We start from the raw sequence: 26,961 nt of genomic DNA, 5'->3' as shown, positions 1-26,961 counted from the left end.
CAAGGGCAAAATAAGCCTTGAAGCACCATTAGCTCTGATTCCCTGTATGTGGAGGCCCTGAAGCCTCATCTTCTTGCCTTTCATTGAGCTCAGTGATTTGCCTAACCACAGGCTATGTCCCAGCCCAGCTTTGAGTTTCAGGAGCTGCCCCAGCCCTGCAGTGACTGAAACTCCTGCAGCCCCTGGATGGGTCAGCACAGGGCTTGGGATCTCTGTACACCTCTCCTGACACTGCTCTGAAGATTTACAGAACCACAGCAGACCCTCAAGAAGATGCTTACTTGCCTGGCATTAGAGGAGATGAGGCTGGCTGCCTTTATTTCTGATCTGAACACAGTCTTTAACCTGCAGGTGTTGTTGCATCTTGCATCAGGGAGCTCAAAGAGCCTCCTCAGAACCAGCCTTTTCTCTCTGCAGAAATGGCAGGCACCGTGTAATCAGCTCAGCTCCTGATTGTTTCTCCACAGCCTAAGCAGTCATCTCACAGCTTTCAGAGGGAGGAATCTCTTTCCAGGTCCAGAAGAAGTTTAGTTCCTTTCAGTGTAAAATACCTGTATGTTTCAATGCAGGACAAGGGGCAGTGGATGGAAACTGCAGCACAGGAGGTTCCACCTCAACATGAGGAGGAACTTCTTCATGGTGAGGGTCACAGAGCACTGGAAGAGGCTGCCCAGAGAGGTTGTGGAGTCTCCTTCTCTGGAGCCTTTCCAGCCCTGTCTGGATGTGTTCCTGTGTGACCTGTGCTGGATTCTGTGATCCTGCTCTGGCAGAGGGGTTGGACTGAAAGATCTCCAGAGGTTCCTTCCAACCCCTAACATCCTCTGAGCCTGTGTAAAATGCCAGTATTTTTCAATGTAAAATACCTGTATTCTTCAATGGGCTTTTGGAAGGTGGAAACCAAACAAAAAGTGTGTCTGGCATTTTATGACTGATGTATCACAGTCTCACAGTATCTCTAAGGTTGGAAGAGACCTCAAGGATCATCGAGTCCAACCTGTCACCACACACCTCAGGACTAGACTATGGCACCAAGTGCCACATCCAATCCCCTCTTGAACACCTCCAGGGATGGGGACTCCACCACCTCCCTGGGCAGCACATTCCAATGACGAATAACTCTCTCAGTGCAGAACTTTCTCCTCACCTCCAGCCTAAACTTCCCCTGGCACAGCTTGAGACTGTGTCCTCTTGTTCTGGTGCTGGTTGCCTGGGAGAAGAGAGCAACCCCTTCCTGGCTACAACCACCTTTCAGGTAGTTGTAGAGAGCAATGAGGTCTCCCCTGAGCCTCCTCTTCTCCAGGCTAAACAACCCCAGCTCCCTCAGCCTCTCCTCACAGGGCTGTGCTCAAGGCCTCTCCCCAGCCTTGTTGTCCTTTGTGTATTTTGTGTTTCAGCTTCTCAGGAGGAGCCTCACACATCTGTGTGGTGTGGAGACTCCCCAGTTTCCCAGCAAGCCCAGCCTGTGTGCTTCACACCAAAAACACGCAGCCTCATGTTTGGCTGCAGAGACATTTGGTGGGAGTTCCTCCAGTTGATCGAGCAGCCTGCTCACTCTTTGACACTGGCTGCTCTTCACTGTAATTTGCTGGGCTTTCAGGCTTCCTGTCATCTCTATATTTTATTGCCTGGGATTTGTTAATAAGTTCTAAACCTTTGTCTGGAATATGAAGTAGCAGCAGTCCTGCCAGATCCCCTGGGGAACCACACCCCGATTGTATTCTAATTGTTCATTTACAGCCCCTTTTGGAGAGCCCCCAATTAGCTGGCTCTTAATGCATTTTTCATGTGCTTTATTAATATTGAAACATAGAGACAAATCTAATTAAATGTTTACCATTAGCCAGTGCTTTGCATTTTAATTAAAGGCACAGAAAATGAGCTAGCCAGCTGCACAGTCACTCAGGGAGGCAGCTCTTTGTTCCCTGGGGCAGAGAGCCCAGGCTATGAGTGCCCTTACCTGGGTGCAGGTGTGCTTGGAAGCATCACAGCTCAGTTTGACACACTGATCTTTGGATGGGATGGGTTTGGTGCATGTGAGTCAGTGCTGGCCCTGGATGATGCTTCTTTCTTTTTGTTCTTTTGGCCTTTTCCTGTTACAGTGTCTTGGGTCTGAGAGAGTCATTCACCATTAGAATGTGCTGCTTAGGAAGGTGGTGGAGTCCCCATCCCTGGAGGTGTTCAAGAGGGGATTGGATGTGGCACTTGGTGCCATGGTCTGGTCATGAGGTCTGTGGTGACAGGTTGGACTTGATGATCTTTGAAGGTCTCTTCCAACCTTAGTGATGCTGTGAGACTGTGATAGTGTGGCCATTTGAGCCTAGGTGAGGGTCACAGAGTTGAGACCTCCAGGAGCTGGAGTGTCCAGGAGGTGTACTGGAAGGTGTAATCTCTGTATTTCTGCCTGTAAATCCTCCATCCCCATACAGCTGGCTGCAAAGTCACTGTCTTTCTCTTTCTTCCCTCTCTACTCCCGTGGGTGGCACCTCTCCTATCTTTGGTAATTTTTTTTTAGGCATTGGTGGGGGGGAGAGAAACAGTTTGGACCTGGCCAGCCTGAAACCAGACTAGCAATGGGGGGGAAGAAAGAGACCTGGGGCTTATGGTAAACCCCAGGTGGGGGAAGAACAGGAGCACTGGGGGTTTGGTTTGGTTTGGTTTGGTGGAAGGTTTTGTGTATCTACTTTGGCTTAATGTGCTTGTGTGTCAAGTCTAGAATAGAATAGAATAGAATAGAATAGAATAGAATAGAATAGAATAGAATAGAATAGAATAGAATAGACCAGGTTGGAAGAGACCTTCAAGATCATTGTGTCCAACCTATCATCCAACACCACCTAAACAACTAACCCATGGCACCAAGCACCCTATCAAGTCTCCTCCTGAACACCCTTCAGTGATGGTGACTCCACCACCTCCCTGGGCAGCACATTCCAATGGGCAATCACTCTCTCTGTGTAGAACTTCTTCCTAACCTCCAGCCTAAACCTCCCCTGGTGCAGGCTGAGACTGTGTCCTCTTGTTCTGGTGCTGGCTGCCTGGTAGAAGAGACCAACCTCTGCCTGTCTACAACCTCCCTTCAGGTAGTTATAGAGAGCAAGAAGGTCTCCCCTGAGACCTCCAGGCTAAGCAACCCCAGCTCCCTCAGCCTCTCCTCACAGGGCTGTGTTCCAAACCCCTCCCCAGCTTTGTTGCCCTTCTCTGGACACCTTCCAGCAAGTCAACCTCCTCCCTAAACTGTGGGGCCCAGAACTGGACACAGGACTCAAGGTGTGGCCTAACCAGTGCAGAGTACAGGGGCAGAATGACCTCCCTGCTCCTTCTGGCCACACTCTTCCTGATGCAGGCCAGGATGCCATTGGCTCTTTTGGCTGCCTGGGCACACTGCAGGCTCATGTTCAGCCTACCATCAACCAGCACACCCTAGGTCCCTCTCTGCCCTGGCTGCTCTCAGCCACTCTCTGACCCCAACCTGTAGCACTGCCTGGGGTTGCTGTGGCCAATGTGCATCACTGTGCAGCTGTAGCATTGTAGTTTGTAAAAGAGCCTTTCCATTTGAACTCCCCATCACTATCCAGCCCAGTTGTGTGAGCGTCATTCTTTTGCCCCCTTTTTCTGGTGCCATGTGTCCACTCATTAAGCCATGACAAATAGAGATGTCTCTTTTTGTCAGAACAAGGTTAAAGACAAAAGAGCCATTCATTAATGAATGATTTGGTGTGGGAGCAAATGAGCCACGTGGCTAGGTGTGCATCCCTTTCAGTCCACGTGGGGCCTCCTTGCAATGTGTGTCAGCAGAAGCGCCTTGCTGTTTGGTTGGAAGTTTGTGTATGTGATGAGCTTTTCTCTCCTTTGGGCGCTAACAGTCTGTGTTTGGAGTTGCTGCCAAGGGATGTAGGTGGATTTGTGCACAGCCATTTCTTGCAGCTACAGAATGGGATCTGAAGGGTAGCCAGCTCCTTGATTCAGTGTTCAGCAATTCTTCACAGCACAGTAACTCATTTTTTTGTACCTGTGGTTGCAATATTAGAAAAGGATCATTTTTACCCATGGTGACTTGTCTGGAGATTTATGCTGAGCTTAGACCATTGGGTATTTAATTCTGAAGTAACAGTGTGATAGTTATGAAGAACAGGGGTTCTGTGGATCCTTTCAATCTCTCCCAGATTTCCCAACCAAGTTCTCAGTTAGGCTTGTGGCTACACACGTGCACACCAGCGCTTTCAGCTGCACCATCCAAACCAGACTGCCGCACAGGACCAGTCCTGCTACCACTGGGAAGTCACACTGGTGAAGTCAGGAGTCCTGGATGACTGTAGGAGTAAGGATAGAGTCACAGAATCACAGAAACATTCAGGTTGGAAAAGACCCTCAGGATTACCCAAGTCCAACCCAGAGCCCTACTCTACAAGGCTCACCCCTAAACCAGAGCCCCAAGCACCACCTCCAAACCATTCTTGAATGCACCCAGGTCTGGTGACTCCACCACCTCTTTGGACAGCACATTCCAATGCCTGAGCACTCTTGCTGGGTAAAAATTCTTCCTAATGTCCAGTCCATTCCCTCAGGTGTAAATGTACCACTGGTTAGTAAGGATTTGTGAGAGCTGCTGCAGTGTGGCTTTCCCTCAGAGCAGTGGGAGTGCCTGTCACAGGCGACAATTGCATCTACATAATCAACAAGTGTATATCACCCCCCAAGCCCTTCAGTCCCCAGACACAGGTGAGAGAACCACCTTTTGTCCTTTCTGCTTTTTCAAAGCATGAGAATTTTGCTCTACAGAAGGGCAGAGTAACAGCAGCATATTTATATATGCTGGTAGAAAGAAAAGAGGGAAGTGACTGCCCCATAAATTCATAACACCTCACAGCTATTTTTCCCCCATCAGACAGTGCACGTATAAACTGGCCACTTCAGAGGCCAGCATCTCTTCCAACCTGGTCTGGTCTATTCTATTCTATTCCATTCCATTCCATTCCATTCCATTCCATTCCATTCCATTCCATTCCATTCCATTCCATTCCATTCCATTCCATTCCATTTCTCTATTTCTATTTCTATTTCTATTTCTATTTCTATTTCTATTTCTATTTCTATTCCTATTCTATCTTCATCCCCTCCTGCCATGGAAAGCAAGTGCCCCTTTCCTGTTCAAAGCTCTCACCAACCCAGGACTCATAGGATCAGAGGATGTTAGGGGTTGGAAGGGACATCTGGAGATCATTGAGTTCAACCCCCCTGCCAGAGCAGGACCACAGAATCCTGCACAGGTCACCCAAGAACACATCCAGACAGGGGTAGAAAGGCTCCAGAGAAGGAGACTCCACAACCTCTCTGGGCAGCCTGTTCCAGGGCTCTGTGACCCTCACAGGGAAGAAGTTCCTCCTCATGTTGAGCTGGAACCTCCTGTGCTGTAGTGTCCTGCCCAAATTCCTGCCTGTTTGCCGTGGAAGGAGACATGAGGACTCAGGTCAGCTAAAGTCCTACTGCAAAGGAGCTGATGTGTTGGGTAGTGTTTTCTACTCCTTTTACTTGAAAACAGAAGAATTTTTGAAGCATAGGAAGTCCCATGGAAACATGAGGAAAACAGTTTTCCCTGTGAGGGTGACAGAGCACTGGAAGAGGCTGCCCAGGGGGGTGTGGAGTCTCCTTCCTTGGAGATACTCAAACCCCACCTGGATGTGTTCCTGTGTGACCTGCTGTAGGTGGTGCTGCTCTGGCAGGGGGGTTGGACTGGATGAGCTTTCAAGGTCCCTTCTAGCCCCTAACAATCTGTGATTCTGTGACTAATGCACGCTGAAAGCCAGCTCCCAGCATGGCTGGTGTGTCATTCCTGCTGTACCTTGAATGTAGGGGTAATGGCACTCCAGAAAGTATAACCCTGAAGGCATTTGTTATTGCAGAGTTTGTTAAATTATAACCTTTCAATGGGGTTATTACTTGGAAGTTCAATTAACATTTTAAATGCAGGTTTGGAGACTGGCAAAGAGGAGCTCCTCAGAAAGGTGGCTGGGGTACAGAATCTGTTCCCTGCCCCCAGTGTCACTGGCAGCAAAAGCCAGCAGGAGAAATTAATAGCTGAGGGGCGAGCAACGGATGTCGTTTGCTTGGAGCTGAGCACAGCCTTCGACACTGTCCCGCACCACATCCTGGTCTCCAGGCTGGTGACACATGGGTGTGGTGGGTGACCACCAGATGGATACAGAAGTGGCTTGATGGCCACACCCAAAGAGTGGCTGTCAATGGCTCCATGTCCCAGGGGAGGCCAGGGACAAGCAGAGTCCCTCAGGGATCAGTCCTGGGACCTGTCTTGTTCAACATCTTTGTGGGTGCCATGGACAGTGGCACTGAGTGCACCCTCAGCAAGTTTGCTGATGACACCAAGCTGTGTGGTGCAGCAGACAGGCTGGAGGGAAGGGAGGCCATCCAGAGGGACCTTAACAGGCTGGAGAGGTGGGCACAAGCCAACCTCAGGAGGTTCAACAAGACCAAGGGCAGGGTCCTGCATCTGGGTCGAGGCAATCCCAGGCACAAATCCAGGCTGGGCAGGGACTGGCTGGAAAGCAGCCCTGAGGAGAGAGACTTGGGGGTGCTGGGGGAGGAGAAGCTCAACATGAGCTCTCAGTGTGCACTTGCAGCCCACAAAGCCAATCAGATCCTGGGCTGCATCAGGAGAAGTGTGGCCAGCAGGGCCAGGGAGGTGATCCTCCCCCTCTGCTCAGCTCTGCTGAGACCCCACCTGGAGTACTGCCTCCAGGTCTGGAGCCCCTATTGCAAGAGGGATCTGGAGGTGCTGGAAGGTGTCCAGAGAAGGGCCATGAGGATGATCAGAGGGCTGGAGCACATCTGCTGTGAGGCCAGACTGAAGGAGTTGGGGCTGTTCAGTCTGGAGAAGAGAAGGCTCCCGGGTGACCTCATTGTGGCCTTCCAGTATCTGAAGGGGGCCTACAGGAAGGCTGGGGAGGGACTGCTCAGGATCTCAGGGAGTGCTAGGACTAGGGGGAATGGAATGAAGCTGGAGGTGGGGAGATTGAGGCTGGAGGTGAGGAGGAAGTTCTTCCCCATGAGAGTGGTGAAGCCCTGGAATGGGTTGTCCAGGGAGGTGGTTGGGGCCCTGTCCCTGGAGGTGTTTAAGCCCAGGCTGGCTGAGGCTCTGGCCAGGCTGATGTAGTGTGGGGTGTCCCTGCCCATGGCAGGGGGGTTGGAACTAGATGATCCTTGTGGTCCCTTCCAACCCTGACTGATACTGTGATATTATGAAAGCATTCTTCTCCCTGAAAGCCACCAATAACTGAAGTGGTTTGTGCAAGCTCCTTGCATGTGGATCACACTTCCAGGGCTTGTAGCACTGTGGTGTAGCAGCAGTTACAGATCCATGGATATCTCAGCTGGAAAGAAAATTTCTATCAGAGCTGAGCAGAGCCAGCCAGAAAGTCCCAGAGCTGCCTTTTGTTCAGCACGTGTGGAGGTTGCCTTGCTTCACCATTAAGGGCTCTCTAGTCAGGACAGAATTTCTTTATTCAGCTGGAACTGAAGGACAAATACACTAGCAGAAGCAACAGATTTCAAGGAACAGAGTTTGTGCCAAGGGTGTGTAGCTGAGGAGGGATGCAGACATGAAATCCAGCGGTGCAGTGAACTTGCTTTGCGTTAGTATGGCAAGCCGAAGTGCTCCGAGCTGCCGGTAGTGTTTTCCCGCCTTCCAGAGCAGTGGGGCTTGAATAAAGGGAATCAGTTTAGTTTCCTAATAAATACCTTCAGCCGGCATTTTCAGAAGGGATTTGTCATTCGGTGAATGCCCTTGAAACAGACTTGAAAGGCAGGCAGAGGTGGCGTGCGATGGCAATGCGATGGCTCGAACAATTGAGTTTGCTGAATGAGGAGTAAGAAGCACAAATGGCCTGGCTAATGTGCATGAACAACGCCAGGAGGGACTCCTTAGGCTGCCAGACCCCACTGCAGCGATCAGGGAAGGGAGCTGCTGCGAAGCCAGGGATCTTTGGGAGCCCTGGACACAGAGGGGAGGGCAGTGAGAAAGCCAACACTGCATTACTGAAGAGCCTCTGCCAGGGGCATCTCTTTACAGTGGTTTTTTTTACCTTTCAAAAAAAAAAAGGCATAAAATCCCTAAGCCCCAAACCAATCCCTTCCCTGACAAGGTGGTGAACTGTTCTGTTGTGTGTCTTCCTCCCTTCTTGCAGCAGCAGTGCAGGGTGAATCTCTTGCCAGGCAGCACAGATTACCAGGCTGGTGTTTAACAGTCTGTTTACAAAGTGGCACTGCTTCTGTAGCTCCACAATTTAAACAGTGCTCTGGCAGCTGGAACTGCTTGAGAGAGTCCAGCACAGAGCCACAGGGATGAAGGCAGTGGAACATCTTCCTCTCGAGGAGAGCCTGAGGGAGCTGAGGGCTCTGGAGCTTGGAGAGGAGGAGCCTGAGAGGTGACCTCATTGCTGTTGCTAAAGCTGTGCAGGGGGAGTGCCCAGAGGCTGGAGCCAGGCTCTGCTGGGGGATGCCCAATGCCAGCACAAGGGGCAGTGGTGGAAGCTGAGGCAGAGGAAGTGCCATGGAAACAGGAGGAAGAATTTATTCCCTGTGAGGGTGACATAGCCCTGGAGCAGGCTGCCCAGGGGAGCTGTGGAGTCTCCCTCTCTGGAGATCTTCAAACCCCACCTGGATGTGTTCCTGTGTGACCTGCTCTAGATGACCCTGCTCTGGCAGGGGGGTTGGACTGGATGAGCCCCTAACATTCTGTAATTCTTGGATCTGTTGGCAAATGCTTACCTTTAATGGCAACCTGTGTGTACATAATGTATTACTCTACACCACCTGTTTGTAAGCAGGTTGGTGTTTAAGCAATAGAGTGCACAAGGGAGAGACTTTTCACTCAGATGAAAGCATCCCTGCCATTATAAGGAGCTTACTTCATCCCAAATAAACCCCAAATATTCTGAATATTCAAACTAGTCTAATTGAATGGTAATTGGCAGATCTGTAGTGAGTGGGTGGGTGGGTGGAACTGCTCTTTCACAGCAAGCTCCAGCTGTTCCCAGCTAGCTACCTTTGAAGAGCTGCTTAGAGAAAGAGGAGGAAAAGAAAGACTATAAAAGCAGCTGCTTTATTGTAGCTACTGGTTCTCGGTGTTGCTCTGTGCCTCCCACCCTTTTGAAGCTGTCTGTTGTTAGATCTGCAAGATGCAGATCTCAGCCTCCAGCTCAGAAGCAGCTTGGCTGGTGCTGCTGCACAGGGTGCAAGGCAGTTGTCTGGCTGGGTGGCAGTGGGTGGGTGCAGTGTTGGGACTAGCCAGCCTGGTGCCAGGCTTCTCCCCAGCAGCCTGCTCCGTTGCTTGCAGGAAACCCAAAGCCACCCCAAGCCCTCCTTGCTAGCCTGCCTGCATGTTTCAAAGGATTTTGTCAAGCATGGCTGTTTTGAGAGCAGTTCTCAGAGCTGTCACTAAAGGTCCTGTGCTGCTTTTGCCAACAGCCTGGCTAGAGGGATCTGCCCCCTGCTCAGACCCAGGGCTGTGGCCCCTCCAGGGCAGAGGACAGTGCTGTGGCTTCAGATGAGGCCGAGTGACTGGAAGGGAAGTTTCTGTCTGCTAAGCAATGGGCAAGGTGTAGGAAGCATCAAAGAAAAACACAAGAGTGCATTTTGTGCTCCTGCAGCCCCTCAAACTCCCTGTCCTGGTGTGTAGGATCTCCACCTGCTATCACCTTGGGCCAGTAGCCAGTAGGAGCTTTCACATCTCACTTGTTCTTTCTGGTCCTCTTGTAGGAACTTACCATTTACTTTCAAAAGCTCATCAAAGCATGTTGGAAATATTTGCAGGGAGAAGGACAGGTTGCCCAGGGAGGTGGTGGAAGCCCCAGCCCTTAAAAGGCCAGGCTGGATGTGGCTGTGAGCAAGCTGCTGTAGTGTGAGGTCTCCCTGCCCATGGCAGGGGGGTTGGAACTGGATGATCCTTGAGGTCCCTTCCAACCCTGACACTTCTGTGGTTCTGTGAGTCTACTGCTTGGGATGGAGAAGAGGACATCTAGAATATATTAATTTAATAAACCTAAGTGTCCAGGAAACTGGATTCCCTCTCCATTCATTCATGACCCCTGATGAGGTGATCCAAGCTATTTCTGTCTTCACAATTTACACAGGTGAAAAGTCTAAACCCCATTACACAGAAGGCAAATAAATGGCTGAAATGGTTTAACAACTATGTTAAGGCTTTGGGAAGAAAGGAATTCAGGTACAGGAAGCACAGTTTAAAGGAGCCTAAAATTCTGGTGATTCTAATGAGCCTATGACAGATACTTACTGCAGTGCCTTCACACAAAGTGCTGACTGTGAAGGCAACTTCATACCAAATTCACCATATTGTGATACTCACAGAGTGTCCACAGCATCACCTCTCTGCAGGCCTCTGACAGCTGAAGATTAGCCAGGAAATTGCAGTCTGAGTCTTGTTTGCATGACTATTTGCATTTAATATTGTGTGCAGCAAACAGCCAATCTAAATATCAGAGTCCATCCCCAAGCATTGTTTTCCAAGTGAAAACAGCCCTCTGTTGCCCAAGCATTGTGGTGTAATCATCACTTCTGTGTCAGATTGCTGGAGGTACATTTTGAATGAGCAGTTACTTCTGGTTAAGCATGGTATAATACTTACCTAAAGTTTGTCTAAAACTGGAGTCTAGATTTCATGGGAATCACAGCAAACATCTGGTTGGATGAAACCTCCAAGCTCATCCAGATCAACCCTCCACCCAGCACTGCAGGCTCAACACCAAACCATGTCCCTAAGCACCAGCTCCAAGGCTGCTGGAACACCCCCAGGGATGGGGACTCCAGCACTGCCCTGGGCAGACCATTCCAATGGCTGAGAGCCCTCTCTGGCAGGAAATATTTCCTAGCATCCAGCCTGAGCCTCCCCTGCTCCATTGCCTCTGCTCCTGTCCCTTGCCACCAAGGAGCAGAGGCTGTCCCCTCCTCGCTCCAACCTCCCTTCAGGGAGCTGTAGAGAGCAATGAGGTCTCCCCTCAGCCTCCTCTTCTCCAGCCTGAACACCCCCAGCTCCCTCAGCCCCTCCTCTAGCCCAGGTGCTCCAGGCCCTTCTCCAGCCTCATTGCCCTTCTCTGGACAGACTCCAGCCCCTCAGTGTCCTTCCTGGAGTGAGGGTCCCAGAGCTGAACACAGCCCTCGAGGTGTGGCCTCATCAGGGCTGAGCACAGGGGGATGGTCACCTCCTGTCCCTGCTGCCCACCCTGCTTCTGATCCAAGCCAGGATGCCATTGGCTTTCTTGGCCCCCTGGGCACTGCTGGCTCATATTCAATCAACTGTCAACCAGAACCCCCAGGTCCCTCTCTGAGTCACAGCTCTAATGATGAGTTCCGCTGTGCATTCCCAGTCAGACGTTGGTTACAGCGTTAGCACACCCAGCTGCACCCACCCGGGCTCTTGGAACATTGCATGACATCCAAAGCAAGTTAAATGAATTTTAAAAGCTACTTCAATTTCAACTTCTCACTTCCTTTCTTTGAGGTTATTACTTTGGGTAAAAAATGAAAACTGTATGCCCCTCTGTCTGAGCTTTATTACTGCTGTGGCAGCACCACAGGAACATTACAGGACATTACTGTGACTTATGTGGTATTGACTGACCAGATCTGTTAGAGGGGTGGGGGAGCTGGTATTAAACAAGCACAAGAACACCCCTCTCCTCTCCTCTCCTCTCCTCTCCTCTCCTCTCCTCTCCTCTCCTCTCCTCTCCTCTCCTCTCCTCTCCTCTCCTCTCCTCTCCTCTCCTCTCCTCTCCTCTCCTCTCCTCTCCTCTCCTCTCCTCTCCTCTCCTCTCCTCTCCTCTCCTCTCCTCTCCTCTCCTCTCCTCTCCTCTCCTCTCCTCTCCTCTCCTCTCCTCTCCTCTCCTCTCCTCTCCTCTCCTCTCCTCTCCTCTCCTCTCCTCTCCTCTCCTCTCCTCTCCTCTCCTCTCCTCTCCTCTCCTCTCCTCTCCTCTCCTCTCCTCTCCTCTCCTCTCCTCTCCTCTCCTCTCCTCTCCTCTCCTCTCCTCTCCTCTCCTCTCCTCTCCTCTCCTCTCCTCTCCTCTCCTCTCCTCTCCTCTCCTCTCCTCTCCTCTCCTCTCCTCTCCTCTCCTCTCCTCTCCTCTCCTCTCCTCTCCTCTCCTCTCCTCTCCTCTCCTCTCCTCTCCTCTCCTCTCCTCTCCTCTCCTCTCCTCTCCTCTCCTCCCCTCCCCTCCCCTCCCCTCCCCTCCCCCCTCCCCTCCCCTCCCCTCTCCGAACCTCTCCTCTCCGAACCTCTCCTCCTTTCCCCTCTCCTGCCCTCCCCTCCCTTTCCCTCCTCTCATCAGCCAGAGACTTCTGGCCCAGAGCTACTTCTTGTGTCCAAAGAGCAGCTCCTATCTGCATCCCTGGGTTCTCTGCTGCTGCACCCAAGGACAGTTTTATTGCAGGCCCTCCTGTGGGTGCACATCTGATTGCTGTGCCCAGAAGGAGCTGCTGCAGCTTGCCTTCCTTCTGGTTTTGCTGGCATGACAATGTTGTCACACTGCAGACAGAAGCTGTTGCTGTGAGCCAGGATGGAGAGCCCCTGGGCTGAGAGCTAATGGGCAGTATCCTGGGGCACGGAAGGGTGTGGGTGTCACAGTATTAGGCATTGAAATGGATGCTTTCTAGATGGAAAACATTGCTTCCAGACACCCCCATGCAGAGGAGGGAGCCCGTTAAAATAGTGCTGCCAGGATCAAACCAGGGGAAAATGCTGGAATGAACAGAAAACTTAAGAAGTGTTGGCTTTTAATGGTCTCCATCTGCTGGGACTCTGCAGCAGCTACCTGCCTGCCTCTTCCCCCTCACAGACCTGTCTGCTGCTCTCAAGAGAGACTTTTCTCCCCTTTCATGAAATACATTAGCAGCTTAGGAGCTCCCCAAGGACATGAGAGAGCAGGGTTCAGTTTCTTGCCCTGCCTGAGGGCGTTAAAATCTGTGCCTCCTATCTCCCACCTCCTAGTGGAAACTGCCCCAGGTTGCTCTGAGCTGTGGTCTTTTCTACTCCTGTTGAAATCCTGAGTCTCAAGTAACCATCAGGTAAGATACAGCCATAGGCTGAGGGGCAAGTATTGACACTTAGCTGACCCCCAGCTCCAGTGATCAGAAGCACTGGGCTGTGGGGCAAGAACCTGAGAATGAGTGCATGCTGTGTTCAGCTCTCTCCCTTCAGGGCTGGTGAGCTCCTTGTCTGGAGAGCTGTGCCTGGGAGGCAAGGCCTCCTGCTCCGAGCTCCCTGCTTCCAGAAGCCCATAGGTGCAGTCCTGGGGGTTGAGAGTCTTCAGCACAATAAACAAAGGAGATAATGGGGTGCATAACCCCACATTCCACTTGAGTGTCAGCATCTACATGTGGTGGAACATCACCTTCTCCTTCCTGCAGAGCAAAGGGAAAGTCAGAACTACCCCTGTATACTGAAGGGGCCCACGGTTTTGATGTGTGCTTTGAGGATGTCCATGTGAGGGAGGATGTTTCAAGTGGTGTCCCTCAGAGGTCCCTACTGGGACCTGTGCTGTTTAACATTTCTATCAGTGCTATAGAGAGCAGGATCCAGGCACCATCAGCAGTGTGCAGGTGACACCAAGCTGAGTGGTGCTGTCACTGTGCCAGAGGGACAGGCTGGCTTCTAGAGGGACCTGGACAAGCTGGAAAAGTGGGCCAGGGGAACCTCATGAGGTTCAACAAAAGCAAGTGCAGGGTCCTGTACCTGGGCTGGAATAGTCTTCATTGCCAATGCAGGCTGGGGGAGGAGGTGACAGAATGAAGCCCACAGGAGGACTTGGGGGTGCTGGTGGGTGACAAACTGGATGTGAGCAGGCATGTGAGCTTGCAGCACAGAAGGCCAAGGGCATCCTGGACTGCATCCAAAGCAGCATGGCCAGAGATGGAGAGAGGGGATCCTGCCCCTCTGCTCTGAAGAGACCTCACCTACAGTGTTGTGTGTAGGTCTGGTACCCTCAACACAGAAAGGACATGGACCTGATGGAGAGGGTCCACAGGAGGCCATGAAAATGATCAGGGGGTTGGAGCAGCTCTGCTATGAGGACAGGCTGAGGGAGCTGAGGGTGTTCTGCCTGGAGAAGAGAAGGATCCAGGGAGTCCTAAGAGCAACCTGCCAGTACCAAAGGGGCTACAAGAAGGCTGCAAAGAGACTGTTTGCAAAGGCCTGCAGGGACAGGACCAGGGGCAATGGCTTCAAAGTAGAGCAGAGCAGATTGAGATTGGGTGTGAGGAACAAGTTCTGCACTAGAAGGTGGTGGAACACTGGCACAGGTTGCCCAGGGAGGTGGTTGAGGCTCCATCCCTGGAGACATTCAAGGTGAAGCTGCAGAGGGCTGTGGGCAGCCTGCTCTAGTTGGGGATGTCCCTGCTGACTGCAGAGGGGTTGCACTGGATGACCTTTGGAGGTCCCTTCCAAACCAGACCACTCTGTGATTCTGTGAACCACACACTCCTAAGGCAGAATAAGTCACCACTTGGCCTGCTTCTTTCTCTTCCTCTTTCTGTCCCTGGATTCTAACCCCTTCCAATACAGACTGCCTGCCCTGGGCTTTCCATTGTGACTTTGGACAGTAGGTTGTGCACTTCTGCACCTCAGTTTGCTGTCCAGTAAATTAGAAGAAGCAGAGTTCAGAATCACCAAACCACTCTGGGATTCTAGGATTCTGTGACTGATTCTATGATTGTAACCCCAGCATTGACCTGAATGGCAGGGACCAAACTGCTCCACTGTTCAGAGACAGAGACCCTGCTGCAGGTGTGCAAGGATGGGTAGTTCTCTGTGGATTACTGCAGGGGAATATCCTTTTGGAACAGCACTGATTACAAGGACACACTCCTGAGGGCTTCTTGTTCCTGATGACCCTGCAGGAGGCAGGTATGACTCAAGCTGTTCTTTAGCCTTCCAGCTGGTTGGAAGAGACCTCAAAGATCATCGAGTCCAACCTGTCACCACAGGCCTCATGACTAAACCATGGCACAAAGTGCCACATCCAGTCCCCTCTTGAACACCTCCAGGGATGGGGACCCCACCACCTCCCTGGGCAGCACATTCCAATGGCTAACAACTCTCTCTATGAAGAACTTTCTCCTCACCTCCAGCCTAAACTTCCCCTGGCACAGCCTGAGACTGTGTCCTCCTGTTCTGGTGCTGGTTGTTTGAGTGAAGAGACCAACTTCCTCCTGGCTACAACCTCTCTTCAGGTAGTTGTAGACAGCAATGAGGTCACCCCTGAGCCTCCTCTTCTCCAGGCTAAGCAACCCCAGCTCCCTCAGCCTCTCCTCACAGGGCTGTGCTCAAGGCCTCTCCCCAGCCTTGTTGCCCTTCTCTGGACACCTTCAAGTCTCTCAATGTCCTTCTTAAACTGAGGGGCCCAGAACTGGACACAGAACTCAAGGTGTGGCCTAACCAATGCAGAGTCCAGGGGCACAATGACTTCCCTGCTCCTGCTGGCCACACTGTTCCCAATCCAGGCCAGGATGCCATTGGCCTTCTTGGCCACCTGGGCACACTGCTGGCTCATGTTTAGGCAGCTGTCAACCAGCACCCCCGGGTCCCTCTCTGCCTGGCAGCTCTCCAGCCACTCTGACCCCAGCCTGTAGCTCTGCATGGGGTTGTTGTGGCCAAGGTGCAGCACCTGGCACTTGGACTTGTTGAATGCCATCCTGTTGGACTCTGCTCATCTATCCAGTCAGTCGAGGTCCCTCTGTGGAGCCTTTCCACCCTCTATCTGACCAACATCTGCTCCTAACTTGGTGTCATCTGCAAACTTGCTGATGACTGACTCAATCCCCTCATCCAGATCATCAATAAAGATGTTAAAGAGGATGGGGCCCAGCACTGATCCCTGAGGGACGCCGCTGGTGCCTGGCTGCCAGCTGGCTGTGGCAGCACTCCCCACCACTGAGCCTGTTTGCTGAGGCTACCTGTGTGTGTGCTGATGGGAGTGAGTTCACCTCCGCAGCAGGGGGAATTGACTTGCGCTGCTCTGCGCCAGCAGCCACGAGCAGTGATAATTAATAGCTCCTAATTGCTTAATCGGTGTAAAATGTTAGACTGTGTCATGTGTGAAGGTTTTTATTTTGTGTGGATGACTAAACCCCAGATTAATGCAGCGAATCATCCAGGCTTACCAGCGCTGCCTGTTCCAGAGAGAAAAATAACCACTGTCTTCCTCACCCCCTCAGGGCCCTTCCTGCCGCCCTTGCTGCAGCCTGCAGATGTGTTTGTGCAGGAGCTGCAGTGCCTTTACAGGGAGCTTGCTCTCAGATCCGAGCTGCTGCTGACAGTCTGCCTGCCCCAGCCCGCTGGCTGCTCCTGCTGTGCTCTTCTTGCCTTTCCATTCACTGCTGCACCTCTGGTGGCCCATCTCTTCACACCAGCCCTGCCTGCCACAGGCTGACTGCTGGTACTTTGTAATTTCCCAGTTCTCAGCGGATCCCTGGGCCCTGAATGCAGACCAGCGTTGTCTCTCTCCCACGTTGCTCAAGCAAATGCATCCCTCTTTGGTATTGAGGTTTTGTTTTCTTCAGTTCTGGCTCAGTTGTATCTGGTGCAGCTTTATCTCTGTTCCCTCTCCTTGCTCTCCCTGACTCTCTCCCTGTATCTCTTTCCCTTCCTGTCTCTTGGATTGCTTTCATTTCCCAGACCTATTTCCCCTGCTGGTTTCTTTTCAGCTGCATGTGCCTGAGTCCCTCTCCATTTGTGTGACTCTCTCTTCTTATCTACTGAGGAAGATGAATGGAAGATAGAGTCGTTGAATGACAGAGCTGGAAGTCCCTGTTGGGAACAATCAGTAGAGAAAGTTTGCTTTCACCATTACTGAGCCCCAGTGCATGCTGGATTCATGGCTTGCAGATATGGGGCTGGGCTATAGAAAATTGGCTCATGGATGGTGGTAGCATCCACAAAAGGCTCTGTGATTTCCACAGTGTGAGCATTCATCACTGATGAACACTGTAAAGGCATCCCATTAGTATCTGTGGGGGTGTTCAGGCTGGAGTAGAGGAGGCTGAGAGGAGACCTCATTGCTCTCTGCAGCTCTCTGAAGGGAGGTTGGAATGAGGAGGGGACAGCCTCTGCTCCTTGGTGGCAAGGGACAGGAGCAGAGGCAATGGCTCCAAGGTGCAGCAGGGGAGGCTCAGGCTGGATGCTGGGAAATATTTCTTGCCAGAGAGGGCTCTCAGCCATTGGAATGGTCTGCCCAGGGCAGTGCTGGAGTCCCCATCCCTGGGCGTGTTCAAGCAGCCTTGGAGCTGGTGCTGGTGCTTAGGGACAGGGTTTGGTGTTGAGCCTGCAGTGCTGGAGGGTTAGACTGGATGAGCTGGGAGGTCTCTTCCAACTGGATGTTTTCTGTGATTCTGTGGTTACCTCTATTGGGCATGGAGACTTTGGGGTAGAAGGAAGGACTCAAAAGGTCCAAGAGACCAAAAGGTCAGTTGAAGTGCTGCCATTTGCCACAATAAAAGTAACAAAAAAGGTAAAGAGCAGGTGCAGCTTCTTAAAGAAGCTTTTCTGCCCATGGCAGAAAAGTATTTGGTGACACATCCCTAGGAGAACTCATCTGACATCAGGGAAAGCAACATAGTTTGGTAGAGGAACTGACCCTTAGATTTCTGTAATCACATAATGCTACTGGAGAAGGGAAGAGAAAATGAGCACTAGATGTTTGCATCAGATGCTTCCTCCCTTTACAGAAAGCTGCCCTTTCTCCTGCAACATGCATTTCCCCTGCCACAGGTACTTCCCCTGCCACATTTATTTCCCCTGCCACATGTATTTCTCCTGCCATAAAGAAAGGAACTCTTGAAGAGTGTGAGTCTTGGTTAGGTAATTAACTTTCCTATCAATAGGAGGGAATCTGAAGGCAAGCACAGGGCTGGTAGAAAATGCAAACTGGTTTTTCCTTCACAAAGAAGTGTGAGTGACAGCAGGTGGGACAATAGAAACAGTGAGAGGAGGGCAGGGAAAGCAGTGCAGCCTGATAAACTCAAACCAATCCATCACAACAATCCTATCTTGAATGCCTGTTAATGCTCTGCTGCCTTGTGGGAGTCCTGTTTTGGGGTTTTTTTTATCTCTTTAGACATAAAACTAAGCAATCTCAGCTTGCCTAGAAAAAAACCAACACTTAAGTGTATTTAGACCTTCCTTCCTTTCTAGGGCAAGGGAAGGAGGAGAATGGGACTCTTACTGCAGATTACAGTCTCACAGTATCACAGAATCACTAAGGTTGGAAGAGACCTCAAAGATCATCGAGTCCAACCTGTCACCACAGACCTCATGACTAGACCATGGCACCAAGTGCCACATCCAATCCCCTCTTGAACACCTCCAGGGATGGGGACTCCACCACCTCCCTGGGCAGCACATTCCAATGGCTAACAACTCTCTCTATGAAGAACTTCCTCCTCACCTCCAGCCTAAACTTCCCCTGGCACAGCTTGAGACTGTGTCCTCTTGTTCTGGTGCTGGTTGCCTGGGAGAAGAGACCAACCCCTACCTGGCTACAACCTCCCTTCAGGTAGTTGTAGAGAGCAATGAGGTCTCCCCTGAGCCTCCTCTTCTCCAGGCTAAGCAACCCCAGCTCCCTCAGCCTCTCCTCACAGGGCTGTGCTCAAGGCCTCTCCCCAGCCTTGTTGCCCTTCTCTGGACACCTTCAAGTCTCTCAATGTCCTTCTTAAACTGAGGGGCCCAGAACTGGACACAGGACTCAAGGTGTGGCCTAACCAGTGCAGAGTCCAGGGGCACAATGACCTCCCTGCTCCTGCTGGCCACACTGTTCCTGATGCAAGCCAGGATGCCGTTGGCCTTCTTGGTCCCCTGGGCACACTGCTGGCTCATGTTTAGGCAGCTGTCAATCAGCACCCCCAGGTCCCTCTCTGTTTGGCAGCTCTCAGCCACTCTGCCCCCAGCCTGTAGCTCTGCATGGGGTTGCTGTGGCCAAAGTGCAGCACCTGGCACTTGGACTTGTTGAATGCCATCCTGTTGGTCTCTGCCCATCTGTCCAGTCAGTCGAGGTCCCTCTGCAGAGGCCTTCCACCCTCTAACTGACCAACATCTGCTCCCAGCTTGGTGTCATCTGCAAATTTGCTGATGACTGACTCAATTCCCTCATCCAGATCACCAATGAAGATATTAAAGTGGATGAGGCCCAGCGCTGATCCCTGGGGGACACCACTGGTGACTGGCCACCAGCTGTGTCTTCTTGGACCTTCGGGCTGGTTACATCCTAGGAACATCTCTATCCATCTGTAGCATTTTTTGCAGGAGTGATTTTTTTAGGTGAAAGATGGGTTTATAAGTAGCTCACAGAAGCTAATAAATGATTTATGGGTGTTTTGATAGTTAATCAATTATTTCAGACTGTCAAAGAAGTCAAGAGGCTGCTTATAACCACGGCTCGTCCTCATCAAAGCTGCTTTACTTTGGCTGTGTTTGCCGGTGCTTCGGTCTCAGTGTGTTGCAGACATGCTAAGGTTTATTAATGATTTATTAGCCTGGTAGAAACCATCCATAAAGGCAAGCTGTGTGCAAAGTGAGACCATGCTTTCTTATTTCTGCTTTCCTTCTATCGAGAGAGGGCTGCTCCAGGCAGCCTGCAGAGCTGATGGGAAGAAGCAGTGTTTCTTCTCTCTGTACTACCCTGAGCTTAAAGCTAAGAGGAGGACTTCATTTTTCTTGTCTTGTCAGTAACTTAATCCTTTGAGGTTTTACTGTTCCTGAAATAATAAAGCCAGTCTGAAGCCAAAGGAAAGCCCTTCTCTTTTCTGAGGAAAGCACAAGGATGGAGTAACCTTGGTCTTTCCCTGGCTAGTCAGCAGCCGTTTTCTGCTGGGGATTATTCCCCATCTGGGAGAGCAGAAGCTTTCCCCATGAATAAAACTCAGTCCTGGAGACTGCAGTGGTCCTCTGCACCAGAGTCCATAGTGAATACATGCAGGGGTAGAACTGGCCAAGGGAAGATGAACCCAGGAGACAAATTATGTGTTTTCTGCATGGAATTTACCAAAGCAAAATTCACTCTCATGTTCCAGTGGGAATCTGCCCTTTCTAAACTTAGATTTAACAAACCCTGTAAAAATTATGTAAGCCTTCTTTTAACTCCTTTCTCTCTTCTGCAGCCTGAGGAGTAAAATCTTGTGCAGGCAAAGCAATGCTGCCATTAAGGGGCAGAAATCTACTGCAGCCTCACATGTGGAATGGGGCAAGAGACTTTGCCAGGTTGTTCCCTTCCTTACATCACTCAGAAAAGAAAGAAAGAAGAAACCCCAAACACCTTTGTTTGGTTTTGTTGTTTTGGTTTTGTGTGTCTTCAGTAATCTGCAAAAATTAAGAGGATGGGCAAGGCAGAACCCTGCAGAATTTCTTTGTTTGTTTGCTTGCTTGCTTGTTTCCTGCCAAATTCCAGCTAATTCTTCATTCTCTTTTTTGGTTGTAATAAGAACATATATGATGAGTTGTTACAGAAGAGGTATTTTACTGCTGCTGAGTGTTCCTAGGTCCCACTGCTAGCCACCAGCAGTTCAGCATCTTGTCACAGGATAGCATAGGATAGCATAGGATAGGATAGGATGGGGTGGGATGGGATGGGATAGGATAGGATAGGATAGGATAGGATAGGATAGGATAGGATAGGATAGGATAGGATAGGATAGGATAGGATAGGATAGGATAGGATAGGATAGACCAGGTTGGAAGAGACCTTCAAGATCATTGTGTCCAACCCATCAACCAATCCAGCACCACCTAAACAACTAACCCATGGCACCAAGCACCCTGTCAAGTCTCCTCCTGAACACCTCCAGTGATGGTGACTCCACCACCTCCCCAGGCAGCACATTCCAATGGGCAATCACTCGCTCGGTGTAGAACTTCTTCCTAGCATCCAGCCTAAACCTCCCCTGGCACAGCTTGAGACTGTGTCCTCTTGTTCTGGTGCTGGTTGCCTGGGAGAAGAGACCAGCCTCCATCTGTCTACAACCTCCCTTCAGGTAGTTGTAGAGAGCAATAAGGTCACCCCTGAGTCTCCTCTTCTCCAGGCTAAGCAACCCCAGCTCCCTCAGCCTCTCCTCACAGGGCTGTGTTCCAAGCCCCTCACCAACTTTGTTGCCCTTCTCTGGACACACTCCAGCAAGTCAACCTCCTTCCTAAACTGAGGGGCCCACAACTGGACACAGGACTCAAGGTGTGGCCTAACCAGTGCAGTGTACAGGGGCAGAATGACCTCCCTGCTCCTGCTGGCCACACTGTTCCTGATGCAGGCCAGGATGCCAGATCACAGATCAGAGGGTGATAGGGTTGGAAGGGACCCCTTGAGATCATCCAGTACCAACCCCCCTGCCAGAGCAGGACCATAGAATCCAGCACAGGTCACACAGGAACACATCCAGACAGGGCTTTGGAAAGTCTCCAGAGAAGGAGACTCCACAACCTCTCTGGGCAGCCTGTTCCAGTGCTCTGGGAGCCTCACAGTGAAGAAGTTCCTCCTCGTGTCACTGTCAGCATCCAGTGGATGAAATAGGAACAAGTTCTACCTCTTTCCTCTGCTGCATCAGAGCAAAAGGAAGAACACTTCTGCAGCATCATGGTTTCCTCTCTCGATGAGCTGTTGTTTCTTTTACACTGTATGTGTACTTCAGAGACACAAGGAGTCAAAGGAGTAATGGATTTTATGCCACAAATTGATCGTTTTTTTCCTCAAATCTGTTGGCTCACTCCAGTCCAGAATCCTAGGGAATACATGCCGAAAGCTCTGTGAGGAGCAGCATCATTCTTTCAAGGAGTTTGTGCCAGCCTTGTGGCCAGTACATTTATTATCATTTAAGCCTGACATACAACTCTAATCAGGAGACTTGTTCCTCAAATGAATGCTCCTTCTGCGCCTGACTGCTTAGTCTGCCTTCCACGGGATTATTTGTGTGCTGGATTTGCAGAGCTGATGTGTAATGGTAGCAATCTGTCCTTATTACAGTGGCGAGAAACAGGTGAGGTATGGACTGACACCAGGCCAGAGCCTGGACCAGCTGATAACTGAAAGCAGAGGAAGTTGTTTTCCTCTTTAAACAAAGCAACTGATCCAGACACTGGGGTGCATTCTGAGGAGTGTGCCCAGCAGATCCAGGGAGGTTCTCCTCCCCCTCAACTCTGCATCCAGTTCTCGGCTCCCCAGTTCAAGAGGGACAGGGATCTGCTGGAGAGAGTCCAAGGGAGGGCTGGCACACTGCCTGGTGAGGAGAGGCTGAGAGCCCTGGGGCTGTTTAGTTTGGAGAGGAGAAGGCTGAGAGGGGATCTGATCAATGTCTATCAGTATCTGAGGGCTCGGGGTCAGGAAGGAAGGGAAAGGGACAGCCTGTGCTCACTTGTGCTCCATGATAGGACAATGGTCAACAGATGTAAACAGCACAGGAGGTTCCACCTCAACATGAGGAGGAACTTTTTCACGGTGAGGCTCACAGAGCACAGAACAGGCTGCCCAGAGAGGTTGTGGAGTCTCCTTCTCTGGAGCCTTTCCATCCCTGTCTGGATGTGTTCCTGTGTGACCTGTGCTGGATTCTATGCTCCTGCTCTGGCAGGGGGGTTGGTGCTGGAAGGTCTGTGGAGGTCCCTTCCAACCCCTAACATCCTCTGATGCTGTGATCTTATGATCCTGTGGCACACTATATGGAGGGGGTTTGGGTTTTGGTTTTAATTTTCAGTCTAGTTTGACCTTCAAAAGGACAGGTAGCAATGCAATTCAGAGGTCTGCTGCCTACAGGCTCCACTCCTCGTTTGTGTCTGTGCTGCTGAGAAATCCCCAAACACTGAAACAGACACTTTGAGCTCCCAGGGAGAAAAAAAGAAAGGGAACCAGCAGCCTTTTCTTGCTTTCTTGTTAAATATCTCTATTTAAATGCAAATGCTCATCTGACACTGCCAAACAAAGTCATGTACCAGGAAGCAGGCAGGCAAGTAGAAAAAAAGTAATAAAAAATGACAATTGTTTTTGAAGATTCTGGATCCCTTTAACATCCAGGAGGAGCAGAAGTGGCTGAATATATTTATGGTTGCATGGCAAGGATCAGGTCAGCACCTAGGAATTTCAAATGGGAAGGTTTTGATGTAAATGTAGCTCTTTGCAGAAGTCTGGGGGGACTCTCTCCACGTGTCTCCACGTGATCTCTCAGTTTCCTCTATGTTACCCTGCAGCACATGTCACAGTGGAAAGCCCACTGCAGGCAGTCTGTTTTGGAAGGGGTTAGAATCCAGGAACAGAAAGAGGAAGAAGCAGCCAAAGTGGTGCCTTACACACACAGCTACACACACAGGTAGCCTGAGCAAACAGGGAGGCGCAGCTGGAAGGCTAAAGAACAGCTCAAGTCATACCTGCCTCCTGCAGGCTCATCAGGAACAAGAAGCCCTCAGGAGTGTGTCCTTGTAATCAGTGCTGTTCCAAAAGGATATTCCCCTGCAGTAATCCACAGAGAACTACCCATCCTTGCACACTTGCAGCAGGGCCTCTGTCTCTGAACAGTGGAGCAGTTTGGTCCCTGCCATTCAGGTCAGTGCTGGGGTTACAATCATAGAATCAGTCACAGAATCCTAGAATCCCAGAGTGGTTTGGTGATTCTGAACTCTGCTTCTTCTAATTTAGTGGACAGCAGACTGAGGTGCAGAAGTGCACAACCTACTGTCCAAAGTCACAGTGGAAAGCCCAGGGCAGGCAGTCTGTATTGGAAGGGGTTAGAATCCAGGGACAGAAAGAGGAAGAGAAAGAAGCAGGCCAAGTGGTGACATTCTGCCTTAGGAGTGTGTGGTTCACAGAATCACAGAGTGGTCTGGTTTGGAAGGGACCTCCAAAGGTCATCCAGTGCAACCCCTCTGCAGACAGCAGGGACATCCCCAACTAGAGCAGGCTGCCCAGAGCCCTCTGCAGCTTCACCTTGAATATCTCCAGGGATGGAGCCTCAACCACCTCCCTGGGAAACCTGTTCCAGTGTTCCACCACCCTCATGGTGCAGAACTTCTTCCTCACATCCAATCTCAATCTGCTCTGCTCTACTTTGAAGCCATTGCCCCTGGTCCTGTCCCTGCAGGCCTTTGCAAACAGTCTCTCTCTATCCCTGTGCAGTGCATTGTACTGCATCTACCTGCAAGGCTTGTGGATTTCTTAGTACGCTCCAGACCCCTTAAGACAGACAAGCCTGAGATTTGACTCAAAATTGGACACAAAACAGTCATGCAGGAGGAAGCTCTGTTCTCACTCAAGCTGCCCCCAGCAGTGATGCTCCAGCTCAGATGAGGACTAAGCAATGCAAATAGTCAAAATATTATCTGAGTGTACACCCAGGACCCTTTCCCCTTCTCACTTCTTCTGCTGGTCAAGGGTAGCTGGTATGTAGAACCCATTTCCTGGGGACCATTTTTATTCAGCTGTACCTTACGAAGCCACCTCTGTCAAAATCCTCCCTCTGGTTCACCTTTTACCTCTCCTTCTTTCTACACTTCCATTCCTGTAAGCCAATGCAGGCATGTCTGCTTTCTGCACAGGGTTCCAGTAGTCTCTTAATAATCATAATAATCGTTATTAGTGATTAAAGTTACATTATTCATGCCAGATGGAGCCCCCTCCCTGCCCGCCAGAACCAGTTTGCATTATGGAGTTATAGTACATTTGTGATCTGAATAAGCAGATGGCAGTGTGACAGCAGATTATGTGCTGGTGATGTCAGCAGCACCACTTCCCAAGTCTAATTGCTTTAAATGAACATGACTGCAGCAAGGAGCTGGTGGTTTTAACGAGGGAGCTGGCATCCAGTCTGGTAATTACTGCCTAACAATATCAACAGGACAGTGCTGGTGCAGGGGCAAGAGCGGCGGCTTTGAAAGGGGAGTGACAGCAAGGCTGGCCTGGCCTCACTGCCCCGGGGGAATGGCTCAGCTCTGTGATGTCCTGCAGGCACACTGCTAGCCAGGCACCAGCCCACTCTTTTCAAAGAATCACAGAATGGGTTGGGATGGAAGGGACCTCCAAAGCTCATCCAATCCAAGTCCCTCTGCAGTCAGCAGGGACATCCCCAACTGGATCAGGTTGCCCAGAGGCCTCTCCTAGCCTACCTTGAATATCTCCAGGGATGGAGCCTCAACCACCTCCCTGGGCAACCTGTTCCAGTGTTCCACCACCCTCCTGGTGCACAACTTGTTCCTCACATCCAATCTAAATCTGCTCTGCTCTACTTTGAAGCCATTGTCCCTGGTCCTCTCCCTGCAGGCCTTTGCAAACAGTCTCTCTCCATCCTTCCTGTAGCCCCTTCAGGTACTGGCAGGCTGCTATTAGGTCTCCCTAGACCTCTCTCTTCTCCAGGCTGAACACCCACAACTTCCTCAGCCTGTCCTTGCAGCAGAGCTGCTCCAGCCCCCTGATTATTTTCTTGGCCTTCCTTTGGACCTGCTCCATCAGGTCTATGTCCTTCCTATATTGAGGGCTCCAGACCTGGATGTAGTACTCCAGGTAAGGTCTCTGCAGAGCTCTGGGAGCATTCAGCATTCAGGAGAAAAAAGCATAGGTGCAGGAGTGTGGCTGAGGTCTGGCCACATCTGGATAGGAGCTGTGGAATGAAGTCTCTGTTCACTTGCACTCAGGACTGGAGTGGCACTGGCCATGTTCTGTCCTCCTGCCTCTGCTCTTTCCAATGGAAGCAGCACCTGCAGTTCCTTTTCTCAAGGGACTAAACCTGTCAGCATGTGAAGCATCATATAGAGCATCACCTCCAGGTTCAGAAGGAACATGAGTTTCCCTCAGAAGCACAGCTGCAGGCCACTAGTGAACCAGCAGCCAGAAATGGGAAGGCTCTGTGAGCTTAGCTGTCCTTGTGATTAGGTGTTTGCTCAGTGCACATGTCCTTTGCCAGGCCATTGTACATGAAGGCTGGGCAAACTTTCGGTGGAGAGGGCTGGCTTTGAAGGGAAGGCATGGACTGTATCACCTCATTCCTCAGATTAAACTGAACATTAGGCAGGTAGGTAGGTCAGAAGGTAGGTAGGTAGAGAGAGAGATGATAGATAGATAGATAGATAGATAGATAGATAGATAGATAGATAGATAGATAGATAGATAGATAGATAGATAGATGATAGACACAGGAGGGATAGATGATAGATGATAGATAGATAGATGATAGACAGACAATGGAGTAATGAGTGGATCTTACACAGGCTGTACAGAGCAAAAGTAATAGCACTGAGCGGTGCAGTTGTTCTTCAGTCCCCCAGCCTTGTTGGTATGATTTGGTTTTAAGGTGTCACAGACATTATACATAGCTGAGAGGCACTTAGGGTCTAAAGCAGCCACAGTTCATGTAGCCTTGACACCAGCTCTGGCTGTTTGTCTGGGCATTTATTTACAGGCTGTTTCCAACTTGGTAAGGCATAAAGGCCCTTCGAAGACAGGCTGGGCTCTGCTCTTCAGCAGAGGAAATGAAAGGTCAGGCCAGTCAGGCTGACCTCAGTGCCAGGGAAAGTGATGGAGCAGGTTATCCTGGGAGCAATAACTGCGCACCTGAAGGGTGGCCAAGGGCTCAGGTCCAGCCAGCATGGATTTAGGAAGGGCAGGTCCTGCCTCTCCAACCTGATCTCCTTCTATGCCCAGGTGACTGCCTGGTGGATGTGGGGCAGGCTGTGGATGTGGTCTGCCTGGACTTCAGCAAGGCCTTTGACACTGTCCCCCACAGCAAACTGCTGGCCAAGCTGCCAGCCCCTGGCTTGGACAGCAGCACTCTGAGCTGGGTTAGGAACTGGCTGGAGTGGTGGTCAAGAAGGCCAATGGCATCCTGGCCTGCATTAGGAATAGTGTGGCCAGCAGGAGCAGGGAAGTCATTGTACCCCTGTACTCAGCACTGGTTAGGCCACACCTTGAGTCCTGTGTCCAGTTCTGG

General features: G+C 50.9%; 1 protein-coding gene across 4 annotated transcripts in view; it reads left to right on the top strand.

Annotated features, from left to right (window-relative positions):
* ERBB4 (erb-b2 receptor tyrosine kinase 4) overlaps nucleotides 1–26,961 on the top strand; it is a 979,801-nt gene that overhangs the window by 652,504 nt on the left and 300,336 nt on the right. The gene's annotated exons all lie outside the window — the stretch shown is intronic.

Source organism: Melanerpes formicivorus, unplaced genomic scaffold (assembly GCF_026170545.1).
Source record: "Melanerpes formicivorus ecotype bairdi unplaced genomic scaffold, bMelFor1.0.p_v2 SCAF_52, whole genome shotgun sequence".
NCBI classification, from domain to species: domain Eukaryota; kingdom Metazoa; phylum Chordata; class Aves; order Piciformes; family Picidae; genus Melanerpes; species Melanerpes formicivorus.
The sequence above is the reverse complement of the archived record's forward strand: the minus strand, read 5'-3'. Positions and strand labels throughout refer to the sequence as shown.